Source organism: Calliphora vicina, chromosome 3 (genome assembly GCF_958450345.1).
Source record: "Calliphora vicina chromosome 3, idCalVici1.1, whole genome shotgun sequence".
Taxonomy (NCBI): Eukaryota; Metazoa; Arthropoda; class Insecta; order Diptera; family Calliphoridae; genus Calliphora; species Calliphora vicina.
The window spans coordinates 111,027,713-111,042,129 of NC_088782.1; positions in this window are offsets into that span (position 1 = coordinate 111,027,713).

Below are 14,417 nucleotides of genomic sequence, written 5' to 3' on the forward strand. Positions count from 1 at the left end.
ACAGAACTAGAACAGAACTAGAACAGAACTAGAACAGAACTAGAACAGAACTAGAACAGAACTAGAACATAACTAGAACAGAACTAGAACTAGAACAGAACTAGAATAGAACTAGAACAGAACTAGAACAGAACTAGAACAGAACTAGAACAGAACTAGAACAGAACTAGAACTAGAACTAGAACAGAACTAGAACAGAACTAGAATAGAACTAGAACAGAACTAGAACAGAACTAGAACAGAACTAGAACAGAACTAGAACAGAACTAGAACAGAACTAGAACAGAACTAGAACAGAACTAGAACAGAACTAGAACAGAACTAGAACAGAACTAGAACAGAACTAGAACAGAACTAGAACAGAACTAGAACAGAACTAGAACAGAACTAGAACAGAACTAGAACAGAACTAGAACAGAACTAGAACAGAACTAGAACAGAACTAGAACAGAACTAGAACAGAACTAGAACAGAACTAGAACAGAACTAGAACAGAACTAGAACAGAACTAGAACAGAACTAGAACAGAACTAGAACAGAACTAGAACAGAACTAGAACAGAACTAGAACAGAACTAGAACAGAACTAGAACAGAACTAGAACAGAACTAGAACAGAACTAGAACAGAACTAGAACAGAACTAGAACAGAACTAGAACAGAACTAGAACAGAACTAGAACAGAACTAGAACAGAACTAGAACAGAACTAGAACAGAACTAGAACAGAACTAGAACAGAACTAGAACAGAACTAGAACAGAACTAGAACAGAACTAGAACAGAACTAGAACTAGAACTAGAACAGAACTAGAACAGAACTAGAACAGAACTAGAACAGAACTAGAACAGAACTAGAACAGAACTAGAACAGAACTAGAACAGAACTAGAACAGAACTAGAACAGAACTAGAACAGAACTAGAACAGAACTAGAACAGAACTAGAACAGAACTAGAACAGAACTAGAACAGAACTAGAACAGAACTAGAACAGAACTAGAACAGAACTAGAACAGAACTAGAACAGAACTAGAACAGAACTAGAACAGAACTAGAACAGAACTAGAACAGAACTAGAACAGAACTAGAACAGAACTAGAACAGAACTAGAACAGAACTAGAACAGAACTAGAACTAGAACAGAACTAGAACTAGAACAGAACTAGAACAGAACTAGAACAGAACTAGAACAGAACTAGAACAGAACTAGAACCGAACTAGAACAGAACTAGAACAGAACTAGAACAGAACTAGAACAGAACTAGAACAGAACTAGAACAGAACTAGAACAGAACTAGAACAGAACTAGAACAGAACTAGAACAGAACTAGAACAGAACTAGAACAGAACTAGAACAGAACTAGAACAGAACTAGAACTAGAACTAGAACAGAACTAGAACAGAACTAGAACAGAACTAGAACTAGAACTAGAACTAGAACAGAACTAGAACAGAACTAGAACAGAACTAGAACAGAACTAGAACAGAACTAGAACAGAACTAGAACAGAACTAGAACAGAACTAGAACAGAACTAGAACAGAACTAGAACAGAACTAGAACAGAACTAGAACAGAACTAGAACAGAACTAGAACTAGAACTAGAACTAGAACTAGAACTAGAACAGAACTAGAACAGAACTAGAACAGAACTAGAACAGAACTAGAACAGAACTAGAACAGAACTAGAACAGAACTAGAACAGAACTAGAACAGAACTAGAACAGAACTAGAACAGAACTAGAACAGAACTAGAACAGAACTAGAACAGAACTAGAACAGAACTAGAACAGAACTAGAACAGAACTAGAACAGAACTAGAACAGAACTAGAACAGAACTAGAACAGAACTAGAACAGAACTAGAACAGAACTAGAACAGAACTAGAACAGAACTAGAACAGAACTAGAACAGAACTAGAACAGAACTAGAACAGAACTAGAACAGAACTAGAACAGAACTAGAACAGAACTAGAACAGAACTAGAACAGAACTAGAACAGAACTAGAACAGAACTAGAACAGAACTAGAACAGAACTAGAACAGAACTAGAACAGAACTAGAACAGAACTAGAACAGAACTAGAACAGAACTAGAACAGAACTAGAACAGAACTAGAACAGAACTAGAACAGAACTAGAACAGAACTAGAACAGAACTAGAACAGAACTAGAACAGAACTAGAACAGAACTAGAACAGAACTAGAACAGAACTAGAACAGAACTAGAACAGAACTAGAACAGAACTAGAACAGAACTAGAACAGAACTAGAACAGAACTAGAACAGAACTAGAACAGAACTAGAACAGAACTAGAACAGAACTAGAACAGAACTAGAACAGAACTAGAACAGAACTAGAACAGAACTAGAACAGAACTAGAACAGAACTAGAACAGAACTAGAACAGAACTAGAACAGAACTAGAACAGAACTAGAACAGAACTAGAACAGAACTAGAACAGAACTAGAACAGAACTAGAACAGAACTAGAACAGAACTAGAACAGAACTAGAACAGAACTAGAACAGAACTAGAACAGAACTAGAACAGAACTAGAACAGAACTAGAACTAGAACAGAACTAGAACAGAACTAGAACAGAACTAGAACAGAACTAGAACAGAACTAGAACAGAACTAGAACAGAACTAGAACAGAACTAGAACAGAACTAGAACAGAACTAGAACAGAACTAGAACAGAACTAGAACAGAACTAGAACAGAACTAGAACAGAACTAGAACAGAACTAGAACAGAACTAGAACAGAACTAGAACAGAACTAGAACAGAACTAGAACAGAACTAGAACAGAACTAGAACAGAACTAGAACAGAACTAGAACAGAACTAGAACAGAACTAGAACAGAACTAGAACAGAACTAGAACAGAACTAGAACAGAACTAGAACAGAACTAGAACAGAACTAGAACAGAACTAGAACAGAACTAGAACAGAACTAGAACAGAACTAGAACAGAACTAGAACAGAACTAGAACAGAACTAGAACAGAACTAGAACAGAACTAGAACAGAACTAGAACAGAACTAGAACAGAACTAGAACAGAACTAGAACAGAACTAGAACAGAACTAGAACAGAACTAGAACAGAACTAGAACAGAACTAGAACAGAACTAGAACAGAACTAGAACAGAACTAGAACAGAACTAGAACAGAACTAGAACAGAACTAGAACAGAACTAGAACAGAACTAGAACAGAACTAGAACAGAACTAGAACAGAACTAGAACAGAACTAGAACAGAACTAGAACAGAACTAGAACAGAACTAGAACAGAACTAGAACAGAACTAGAACAGAACTAGAACAGAACTAGAACAGAACTAGAACAGAACTAGAACAGAACTAGAACAGAACTAGAACAGAACTAGAACAGAACTAGAACAGAACTAGAACAGAACTAGAACAGAACTAGAACAGAACTAGAACAGAACTAGAACAGAACTAGAACAGAACTAGAACAGAACTAGAACAGAACTAGAACAGAACTAGAACAGAACTAGAACAGAACTAGAACAGAACTAGAACAGAACTAGAACAGAACTAGAACAGAACTAGAACAGAACTAGAACAGAACTAGAACAGAACTAGAACAGAACTAGAACAGAACTAGAACAGAACTAGAACAGAACTAGAACAGAACTAGAACAGAACTAGAACAGAACTAGAACAGAACTAGAACAGAACTAGAACAGAACTAGAACAGAACTAGAACAGAACAGAACTAGAACAGAACTAGAAAAGAACTACACTATTTCCAATTGTATTTCAGAAAATTCCAATTGAATTTCAGAAATTTCCAATTATATTTCAGAATTTTTCATTTATATTTCACAATTTTCCAATTATATTTCAGAAATTTCTGAAATACAAATGGAAAATTCTGAAATACAATTAGAAACTTTTTAAGTATAAATTAAAAATTCTGAAATACAAATGGATATTTCTGAAATACAATTGGAAATTTCTGAAATACAATTAGAAATTTCTGAAATATAAATTGAAAATTCTGAAATATAATTGGAATATTCTGAAATTCAATTAGAAAATTCTAAAATATAATTGGAAATTTCTGAAATATAATTGGAAAATTCTTAAATATAAATGGAAAATTCTGAAATATAATTGGAAATTTCTGAAATTCAATTGGAAATGGTGTAGAACATGACTAGATTTGAACAGGAACTGAACTACTACTGTACTAGTTTTTAAAAAATTAATCCTTCCACGTACTTTTGTTCTGATAATGAGCAGAAGAGGTACATATATTCCTCTTCTTTTATTTCAACCCTGTGGACTTACTAAATATTTGATTTAACAACTTAAAACTGTAAACAGTTGTTACAATTTATTTGGGTCAATTTTGCATTTCCATGAAAGTTTACATTACTCTAATTAAATATTTATTTAATAACTGACACTGCTATCATTATCATTATTATTTATTTATTTTTTATGACAGTCGTTGTGTGACACTTCAAATATTTGAATTACAAGCATTTTGTTCTTTGAGTCTGGACTCTTTAGTATATACTTGTAAAAATGAGCATTTGGGTTGTGGGTAACCAAAAAAAAAAAGAAGTACAATACAAGTAAGTACTTAAACATAACGATAGTTTAACATGAGAACCCTGCTAAGAGCGATGACATCATACTAAACATACGGATGCATGTATGTACTTGTTTCAAACAGTTTAAAGCAGTGGGGTAGTTATGTGAAAACTAAAAAGGGAGCGATAAGTTTTCATGTATTTAACTTCAACTTGAAAAGCCTTTGAATCTGTTTTAATGTCAGAACTACGCTTCTGTCTACTCACAAACAAGTATAACTGAAACTGCCATCATTGTAAACATGAAGCAAAGCAGCGGTACACCAAAGACATCGTTTTAATTTCTTTCTAACCACATCACCACCACCACCATCATCATCTTCATCAAAAGGATAATGACGCATAGCAAGAGGAATTCATAAAAAAATACACAAACACACATTATGAAATCATTGTGTTGAACAATAATAACGAAGAAACGCTTTCAGGATAAACATTTCCCAGAATTAAATGGTTTATTAAGTATTCGTAATACGCAAATTGTTGCGTAAAGATTTAGACAATGGCTATTGATAATTTTTTTGTTTTTTTTTTAGCAAAATACTATGTATGTGACAAAAACAAGAAAAGAATTGAGGTAGGACTTGAAAATATTGAAATCATCAACTGTCTTGTTTTGTGTTTTCATAGGTAAGTTTTGTAAATCTGTTTTGACACTGATGTCATGTTAATATTTTATACAAAGGACACATACTGAGCGCACAAACTTAAGTATTTATATTTTTGAAAATGATTTTGTGTTTAAATATTGATTTTATTATTTATTAAATTCTTAAAGTATTGCATAGTTTTGTACGTTGTATGAAATTAAATTTACTTCTTTTTAGAAATTGACATTCAGTATAAATTGCTTTAGCATTTAGGAAGGTACAGTGGTTTAGAAAGTTTTTGTTTTGAAAATTTCATTAAGATATGTATGTATGTCCAATCGTTCACGAGCAACAAAATTAGTTTCCAAACCTCTGTGGGATGGAAAGATGTTGGCTATTAAAATTATTTTAAAATAAACCTAATGCCATGTTTCCACGGCAGCCTGAATTACTTAATTCGCATTTTGAATTACGATTGCGAATCAACCTGTTTACACGACAACATTCGTAATTCAGTTTGACATTTATTTATTTCTTCTTCTTCTTGTTTTTTTCTTCTGTTTACATGTTTTGTTTATTTTGTTTGTTTGGTGTGAATTTTTAATTTGTAATTTGGCAATGGATAAAAAAGGTAGTAAAAACATAAAATTGTAGCATTATTAATTAAACAAATATAATTTAATTATTATTTTCATTATTAGAAAAAAGAAAAAGTGCAAGCAAGTGGGACCAGGGCAGCGAGCGGGCTTTATTATAGGTGTAGGCTGAAAGAATGGCAGACTACTACTGCTACTTCTACAAATGAATTTAACTTTAATCAGACTTTTTATTTCTTTTAATTTATTTATTTAATACAAAAATCGTTTTCTTTATTTTGTTTTGACATTTTTGTTTGGACAGCTGATTTTGATACATAAATAATCGATAAAAATTAGAGATGATAGTCATTCGTTCGTAATTCATAAGGTAATTCAAACTGAATTACGTACGAACAAGGTAATTCGCACTTGAAATTTTGTATGGCGAATCATGTAATTCAGTTCGTAATTGGGGTTTGAATGACGAATGAGAGCGTGAATGACGAATAATGCCGTCGTGTGAACAAGGTATAAACCATAATGAATCGAAAAAACCTCCCTACCACAAACAACCTATTATCTATCCCAAAGACGCTTTATTTTTATCCAAGCCAGAGCGTTTAAGGCAGATGTTGGTATTTATGACATTGGGAAAACCTAGGGAATAAACCCTAGAAATGAGAAATGGCTATTTAACATGTATGGAGTACTAGTATGGTGTAGGGCCCTCAGTAGATCCACCTATTGCTTGATGATTGAGAGAATCCTGCGAATCTCTGCACTAATAATCACGGGCGCCCAGCGTAGCACTCCATCTCGTGCTTTATTTGTTATGTTACACAGGCTACCGACTGATGACATGGCCAAACAATTGGCCCTAAATTCGGCGGTTATGCTCAGAACCTGGGGAAGCATGGAGGAGGTCTGGCTGTACCGGAAATACGTCTATTCTGGGATGTATATCTAATATACCTGCAAACATTAACTATTGCACTCCCCTAACCTTTATTGACAGAAGCATCTCTGTATCGATTGCGGGCGGGTTACCTTCTTCTAGGGACAACTTTGTCATATATACAGATGACTCCAAGTCTGCGATTGGGGTGGGTGGGGTGTCTTCTTTATTTCCCGTTTTCAGAACGGGGTGTGTTTCAAGCTACTGATCAATGTAGTGCAAACCTTCTATAAAATCCCACTCTGATGTCGAGATGGCGAGACATTCTGGGTGCCAGGTCATGAACTGGCCAAAACAGGCTCAAGTCCGCAAGTCGACGAGATCGATCTTTACCGCTCTCCTGTTGAAAATCACTCATAAAGCGTACTTTTTTGTAGAGTCTGCTCAGCTCAGATGGTCTAGTTTGACAAATTGCTCGGTATCCAGGCTCACATGGCCCGTTTACGAAAGTCATAGGTCAATACCCTTACGGAGCTATCACGGACTTGGCTACGAATTTGGATAGCCATGCTTACAGGTCACTGCTTAAATGGAGCGCATGCTAGGATGCTGAACACTCCATACAATGACTTCTGTAGAAGTTGTCATGATGAAGACGAGGAGGACCTGCTATATCAGGGGACCCACTACGACAATGGGTAGTCCTTTGATGAACAGCCCAGAGGATCTATCGAGAGTGGATGTTAGGAAGGTATTTAGGGTAACACAAAGGAACCAATTCATGGACTCAAGTGAGCTGGTAATACTGGTTTATAACCTAACCTAATACTTGCGTAAAGAGGTGTCTTAAGTGTGAATTTTGGTGCAGTGAAAACCTTCAATACATCCAATACATCCGGAGAGATGTACAGTTTAGTAAGAATTTGGAGTAGTGACATCATTGGACCATTTTTTTTTTTTCGAAAATATTGCAATTTTGTTTAACAAAGTTAGAACTTATTTGAAAATCGTTGTTTTGCAGATAATCCTCAAAATAATTAGAATCTTGAGACATATATCATCCGAGCTATTCGTGAGATAGAACCACAAGGTTATGAAGGCCTATAGTAAACCTTCAGTAGATAACTCTCTACGGAGATGATTTATGTTAAAAATATGAAGTCGTTCCATCACAGCGAATATTTATCGCTTCAATATTAGGTACTTATCACGATTTGCAGCGAGTATTATCAAGGATCTTATTTAAATAGGATTACATAGGATTATTTAATGGGTCTTTCATGTTAAAATGATGAAGCATTGAAGCGAGTGAAATCGTGACACTCATTAGTGCGGACACGGTTTAGGTTTATCAAGTTTATCATTATTCTCAGACATCTCATTACGTTAAAAAGATGGAGCATTGAATAGAGTGCGGACATCATTTAAGTTTAACAATATTGATCGGTTTTTATGTTGATAATATCATCTCATTTCGCATCAAGCGTTCTCATTAAAATAGGATAATCTATGACTATGGTTAACAATTGTTAGAGTTTATTCATTTATATGTCTTATGATAATCCCACATTCTTAAAGAATTTATGTTTTGAAGAGTTCTTTTTGAAAGATTTAGATTTTCTTTATTATTTATAATAATTACAAAAAGATTTTCATCACCATTAATAGAATTCGAAAAAAATTTAGAAATGTTTTAAGTTGAAGGTTAAATTTTGACACAATATGCCTAAAATGTTCACATTTATTTATGTACATATGTAGTCCCATAAATCATCCATCAAAATATAATGAGAAAAATTTGGAAAATTTATTTTTTATTTGCTACAATTATTGTAAAAATTTTATGATTTTTTTTTTTTTAAATTGACTACTTCTAATATAATTGATGATGTATGATTATGTTTTAATATTTAACAAGTTTTTGGCCATAAAATTTTTGAATAATTGAAATAAATTTTAAATGGAAATTTATGATAATTTGTGTAAAAAATATTAAAACTAAATATTTGTAGAATAGAAATTAAAACATCTACATAATTTAGACATTAAGTTTTCTCAAAAAATTAAGTTGTTTTTTTTTTGGTTTTGTTACTTACACAATTTGTTTGTTTATTATCTTTTTATATTTTACACATGTTTACTTTATTTAAACAAATTTATTTTAATTTTCAAAAACACTTTTTTTTTAAAATTCTAAAGATTTTTCTTTTCGATTTATGTGAACACTGTTTACAGCGTTATTTTGCTTGGCAAATGGTTTAAGGGTGACAGTTCAAGGTATTGGAAACATTAACATTTTTCAAAAAACAAAATCTTTTTATGTAAATTTGTTAAGTTTCAACAAAAAATTTAACAAACATCTTAACAAAATTGCTGTTTTTTACAAAACGTGTGTTTTGTTTGTTATTTTTTTACACAAATAAATTCACGTCACTGAACTTTATTGACACTTTTCTGCCAACGACAACAACCAACAACGAATAGAGAGCATTAATCAGTCCGTAGATTTTCCAAACAGATGCGACAAATATTTTATGCGAACTGAAAACCCACAACAAGCGAATCAAACTAAATCCAACAAAAACAAAATATTGTGAGTATTCTTCTTCTTAACATTTTTTTCTTTCAAGTAAATTCATTGTTTATTGTCCTTCGTTGTGCTTCTTCTTCTGCTTCAATTTTTACTCTCAGTCACATTATTATTGTTGTTATTATTATTTTTTGGGGGTTCTTTGTCTTGTTCTTTCTCAACCATAAAGACGTCAACAAAAACTATTTCTTATAAATCCACTTTGTTGTTGTTGTTTTTGCCATTTCAACCCCTAGTATTAAATAAAGTATCAAACATTTATTAAGGGTTGCCTGCAATATTTGCTTTTTGTTTAATATTTAAAAGGTCCAAAGTTGTGTTTGTTTGCTTTAATATTATTCAATGTATTCGAGCTCCAAATGTGAATAAACTTTTATTTATAAAATACACAAAGAGAGATAGAGCGTGAGACAACGAGAGTGAGAGTGTGGTAGCAAAATTCAATTTTCTAATAAGAATTTTTCATAGGGAAAGAGCTAAAGAGAATTTTATGTTAATGTTAATTCACCAGGTGTTACTAACTTAATAAAGCAAGCAGAGTGAGTAAGTAATTAAATGGGTGACCAGATGTTAGGAAAATATTAATAAAGATTTATAAGAAACTTTTTAATTAGAGTGCGTCAATAAATAAGAAAGACTGAAGTAAGTGAGAATTGAAATTAAAATCATTCAGTGTTGGGTTTTTGGAACATACATATTTACTATTATGTATCATATGTGACAATCAAATTTAAACTTTGGTAATGGAGGAGGCCTATAGGAGTGCATCCAGACTACCGGGAATATCCCGTGTAATACCAGGAGATCTGGTTGGGCACATGTGCATTCTAGGCATCTTAGAAAATGATCCTAGTATTGCAATATCGGACTATATGTCACCAACTCTGGTGTTAAATAGGAATTTTAGGGTCCTTATACCTGAAAGGGACGTGTGGTTAAATCAAACATGGTGGCAAAATAATGCCGATCAATTATGGTTTACTGATGGTTCCAAAGAGGCTAATGGTGACACTGGGGCTGGTATCTATGGTCCCAATTTTCAAAGGGGTACATTCCCAACAATATTTCATTATATGCTCCAACGAGTACTTAAGAAGGAGACTAAGGAATAATAGAATATTTGTTATGTCTGATAGTCAGGCTGCTCTTAGAGCCTTATCATCATGTGAAGTGAGGTCTGGTGTTGTTATGGACTGCTGGACATCCTTGAATGAACTCGACGCACACAATGACCATATATTTTGCTGGGTACCTGGCCATGAAGGTCACGCTGGCAATGAACGCGCTGATTGTCTCGCCAACAACGCTCGTTTATAGTTCCTCGACGCTCGTTTATAGGTCCTGAACCGTTCTTTGGCATCCCACGTGGATACACTATGGAACGTATTCGCTCTTGGGTTGAATCGAAATTTGCCCGTTTTTGAGGTAATCTACCAGGACTAAGACAGTCCAAACGATTTATCACCCTATCCAGACGTAGATCCCAATCGTTGCTTTCGCTCGGAAAGGGTGACTTGAGGATAATTACTGGATTATTCACCCGACACTGTGGTTTGAAGTATCACCAATTTATGTTAGGTAACGTTGAGAATAAACAGTGCAGATTTTGTGGACTTCATGCCGAAACCTCTGAACATGTTCTATGTGACTGCCCAATGCTGGCAATTTGCAGAACTAAATGGCTCGGAAGGGTCTTAATGGCCCCGGGGCACGTAATTGATATCTCACCAAATATAATACTTGGCGTTATAGGTAGCCTAAATCTATTATGATGAAAAAATCTAAGGTTGCACAAAAAATACTTTGGGTCGCAGTGCGTAGAGCCTCACTAATAATAATAATTTAAACTTTGTTTGAAAACTATATTCTGATTTAATAGCAACAGAGTTTAAGAAATTCCCAAAAATATCCCAGGAAATTATCAAAAATCTAAAATTGAAAATTGGTTCTAGAACAAATGAGGCGGATCTTATTTTGCCAAAGAACATTTAAACTGATCGAGACAAAAATGGAATACTGTTCTCTTTTCACACGAATCCAAATACAATTTAAGAGGCAGTGATGGAAGAACATTTGTAAGGCGGCCGAAGGGGAATAGACTGGAACCCAAGTACACATAAAATACAGTCAACTTTGGCGGTGGCAATATTATGGTGCGGGGTTGTTTTTCAGAGCAAGGTATTGATCAAATTCATATCATGAAAGATATTATGACTGGAATGGAATAAGACTGCCGAAGGAAAATAGGCTCGAGTCCAAGTGCTCAAGTAAGACAGTCAGCAAGGTGTCTTTATCCATGCTTCCGGTTAGCGCTTTGAGAACATTGTTTATACTTCGCAATATATGCGTGATTGTACAAATTGGCAGTCAAAGATGACCCCTGAAATAATGGTGGTTGGTTCACAGTCAAAATTTGAACAACATGGACTACGAAGTCATGGTGAAGCTTTGCCTCCAGCGTACAGGTGGTGAAGAGTGTTGCAGAAGGCTTAGTTGCAGGTAACGCACAGTGAAAAAGCTGTGTATTTCTTCAAAATAACCATTCACTCGATCGCATAGGTTATAAATGATGTGGCCCGATGCCATAATGCTGTTTAGAGGTGTAGAAGTTAAACATAAGTGGCAACAGGAGCTCACCCTGAGGAATTCTTAGTTTAAGTCTATAATGTAAAGAGCGCTTGTTTTTAAAATCTACGACCGGCTGGCGGCCACTCAGATAGTATACGATTCAACTCTTCATGTTGTTGGTCATAGATGACTGAAGGATGTCCTGGAAGAGGATGGCGTGGCTGCAGGTATCGAATGACTACGACAGATCTAGAGCCACGAGGGTCGTCCTTTCACAAGGACTCTGCTAATTTAAAGCCCGTGAGACCGGCAATAACATGGTAAATTTATGTTTCTATGAAATATCCATATCCCTCGAAGTGAAATTGCTATCGTGATATTCCCATGGCCTTTTCATTCACAATAGTTGATTTTGTTCGTAACAGCTGTTTATTGTTTACAAAATTCCATCCAAAAATTTCACATCATGAACGAGAAATGGGAAAAGGAAACATATTTCATGTGAAATATTGATTCGCGATAGGGGTGAATGTGCATTTTACGGAATCCATAGAGATAACGAGTTAAGTGGCGGGCGACCGCTGGGGGAGGAGAAGAACCTCTAGAATCATTGCGACAGATTATCATCTGTCGACCTGTAATTTTGACCCTTAGTCGCTTCCATCCCATGTTTGGGAAAATAAATGCCTCTACCCTTCTACCAGGCACTGGGTATAAATAGGCTCATCACTGAAAGGTTTAAGACCATTGTCAGGCACTCCTCTTCCCGCTCATCAATGTGTTTCAACATCAGCATAGATATACGGTTGCCTTCGATGGTTTGGCTGCATTGATGGCTTCTGCTACTTCAGTTAGAGTAAAAAGCTGTGGTTTGCCCGAGGCTGGAAGGTTGTGTAGTTTGCGAACAACAATTGATTTCGTATTGTCTCTCTCTGGGTGTTCAATCGGATCGGTCGGATATTTTAAAAACAAATACAAACTGCGAAGCTTTTTGCTTGTCTACAGATACACCCAGAGTCTCTGGCGGGAATCAAACCAGCAGGCCTCAGATTGAAAGTCCAGCAAACTGTCGTCTAGTCTATCGGGCCACTTTGTCGGGTTAGAGAGAGATACCTAACTGTAGATGTCAATAGCTATGATCAATTTGCTTATTATTTACATATCTCGTAGGGATCCTTGTCGATTTGGAAAAAATATGATTCCTCTTTCAAGCCTATTTCGACCTTTTATGAGGAAAATTTATTAGTATCGGCACTCAATCCTCTACATTACAGATATATTTAAATATGTCTCTCAACTTTAAGATGCAAAATACTTTCCAAACTTCTACAATTTAAAAAGCTTTTAAATAAAGCTAAAAATCCTTGCCTCTTCAGAAGATGTGCGATCAATAAAAATGCAATAAAACTTGTCATAATCATCATCAACATAAAATTTATGGAAATATCAATATGTCAACTGGTTCATTAACAAGAAATACCAAAAAACTAAGTAATGTGGCAAATTATTACACAAAATATGACACAAAAATTAAAAACAAAACACAAAATATGTGTTTTTAATTACTTTATAATGATTAAACACACAAATCATAAAATTTACCAAAAAGAAAAACAACATGAACATGACACAATACTGCAATAACCCTTTAAAATACAAATAGGCAATCGCCCACTCCAAGATTTGAAGAAAATTTAAATTGTGACAACTAAATTTAGTTATATTAGACCAGGGATGGAGAATGAAGATTTTTATATAGAAAATTGTGTTATACTGAAGATTTTCCGTAGAAAATACTGTTATACTGAAGATATCTTACAGAAGATACTGTTATACTGAAGATTTTCTACAGAAAATACTGTTATACTGAAGATTTTCTATAGAAAATAATGTTATACTGAAGATATTTTACAGAAAATACAGTTATACTGAAGATATCTTACAGAAGATACTGTTATACTGAAGATTTTCTACAGAAAATACTGTTATACTGAAGATTTTCTATAGAAAATACTGTTATACTGAAGATATATTGGGTGTATGACTTAAAAATTAGGGATTTTTTTTCACATTTTTAGCTTTTATTTTGAAACATTTTTACAATATAAATCAATTCAAAGTATTGGCCATTGATAGCTATTCCTATTTCCAATCTTTCTGGCAACATATTGTTACGAAATTGTACTTGAATTCAAATATAACGATTTTAACGGCTGATTTAAAAGTAGTATAATGCTTTCAAATAGCAGTGCTGTAATAGCAAACTTTAACATACCTGTGGGCATTATTAACATTGAATAAAAGCTTTCAGTTGACCATTGATCGTAAGTATGGCAACGCTGTTTGCTGCGACCGTATATTCGAATTCGAATATTCAGTTAAAGAACATTGTAGAAAGTACACCACAGATGGTGTATGTATTAGAAAGCTCTAGACAGTTAAAGAGCAATCTAGAGTGCAGATGGCAGTGTTATAAATAGTGGCAGAGGTTGCAGTCGTTAGTGAGTTTATCAGAGACGCTTTTAGAATAAACATCAACTGAGTGTGCTGTGTTTTTCAAGTGAATTCTTGT